At 35.8% G+C, this 2,073-nt stretch overlaps 1 long non-coding RNA gene across 1 annotated transcript; it reads right to left on the bottom strand.

Annotated features, from left to right (window-relative positions):
- Positions 1-1,639: 1,639 nt before the first annotated feature.
- Positions 1,640-2,059, bottom strand: LOC118331457. Its single transcript, XR_004796881.1, has 2 exons — positions 1,802-2,059; positions 1,640-1,679 (listed from the first exon to the last, which is right to left on the bottom strand). It is a non-coding gene; the product is annotated as an uncharacterized LOC118331457 (long non-coding RNA).
- Between the last annotated feature and the right edge of the window lie 14 nt (positions 2,060-2,073).

Below are 2,073 nucleotides of genomic sequence, written 5' to 3'. Positions count from 1 at the left end.
ATCTATCTATCTATCTATCTGCTACCGTTAATATAAATGACAGTTTGTGTATTTCATGTAAAATAACGGCAGTCTGCAGTAAAGTGTGTCCGGTGTGTGGAGCTCCGGTCCCCGCTGCAGTCAGCCTGCTCTGCCCGCAGTTGTTTACCAGCAGCGGGGAGAGCTCGGAGGGTTTTACCCGCCTACCAGTCACATCCAGACGGCTCCGGATCCCTCCGACATGCCGCCGTCCGTCGGCCCGCGGCTCCCTGCGGCCGCTCCGCTGTGTGCAGCCTCGGAGCTTTTACACAAACATTGAAGAAAAGTTGGTAAAAAAGTCTCTGAAAACTAGTTTAACTCCGTCTGAAGGAAGACAGGACCTTCCCTTTCCTCCTTCCTCCCCCTTCCTCCCCCTTCCGCTCTGCCCACTTTAACCTCTTGCTACCGGTCATATTCACGCTCCTTCTGTCTGAACTGTACTTATTATAACATTTAAATATATATATATCATTCATTTAGTGTTCAGTTAAAGACACATTTTATTCTCAGACATTGTTCAGTTAAAAGAGATTTTAAAATAAAACTATTTATTAATTGTATGGAAGCTGATTGATGCCACAACATAAAAAGATAAACGGATCAATATCTCGTTATAGAGTGAAAATATACTTCCTTATAACAATATACTTTTAACGTTATAATGTGTTTGTTTTTCTTTTCCTAGATTGGCAGCAATAGGCTTCCGTAGAATTGAATGCATTGATTTTGGGGCTTTTCCAAGCAAACACTGATACATGTGATTGATTAACCAGCAGACGTCTCCGGCCACCCTGTGAATGTGTGAATGTGAAAACTAACATTATTTATAAAATCATTAATCAGTTTCATACTTTGTGTTGAAGTTAAATTGAATAAATATTAATTTATATTTTCTGTTAATTTCATCCCAACATCGCAGTTTACTGTCAGTAAGAAAAGTTAATATCAGTTTATTTATTATTAAACTCTGTTAAAGTAAATGTTTTATAAGTATAGCAGTAACCATAGTAACAGTGTGTGATTGTGAATATTGTGTTTTATGTATTTATGGATGTACAGAACAAACTGAATGCAGGTGATGTTTACATTTTTATTTCCATGAATATAAAGTAAAATACCATCAATAACCTGCGATCACTTCAATAATAACAGGATGTTATAATTATTAATAATTATTAATGATGATGCATAAAGTCAGTCAGTGGTAGAAGTATCGATAACCGGCTCCATTAAAGGTCGTTCACACATTATAATCACAGCTTCATTTATAAAGTAACAGATTTATATTCACATAGACACAAACAGCAGTTTGTATTAGAGCTAAATATTCTTAAATGACCTCTGTTGGTGTTTATTGATTTTATTACTGATGCATTTATGTGTAATCAGTATTAACTAGTGTAACTGTGTCATATAATCAATAACAACAAGCAGCAGATAAACAGAGAAAGGTTCAATATTTCTATAAAGGTTAAACTCACATCCCAGCACAATGTGTAAACAAACAAACAAACAAACAGTTTCTCAGTGTCTATGTCAGTTCTGGTTCTGGTCTCTCGGGGAGGCAGTGAAGGGGTTAAAGGCGGTCGAGCCTCCCGGTGTCCGGTTTCACCATTTTTTGGAGATGACGACTGGAAGCAGATGGAAGATTTTAGGGGATTCTGGGAACAGCAGACAGTTCGAGTCACAACAACAAAGAAAACACAAACTGACTCCAATAATCTTCCAATAATCAATAATCCTGCTTCATGTGCTCTGTGGTTCTGTGTTATTTACAACGTACATGAAGTTTGACTCATTTCCTTTAATATCTCCCGTCAGCAGAGCTCCAACAGTCGATTTATTCATTAATGAATCAATCAGAAAAATTAATCTGCGACAGTTCTCATTATTGTTTGAGATTAATAGAGATTAAATGAATTACTTTTATTTTGACTAAATAATATAATATTAAATACAGATTGCTTCATATCATCCAACATAAATTACCTTTTTAATTATTAACAATTTAATATTTATGTATGTTGTGTCTTTTTCTAGCAAAACAACAAAATA

This window comes from Morone saxatilis, unplaced genomic scaffold (assembly GCF_004916995.1).
Source record: "Morone saxatilis isolate NCDOM2014 unplaced genomic scaffold, NCSU_SB_2.0 Contig20, whole genome shotgun sequence".
In the NCBI taxonomy this organism is placed as follows: domain Eukaryota; kingdom Metazoa; phylum Chordata; class Actinopteri; family Moronidae; genus Morone; species Morone saxatilis.
Note: the sequence above shows the minus strand (reverse complement) of the source record. Positions and strands in the feature narration are given on the sequence as shown.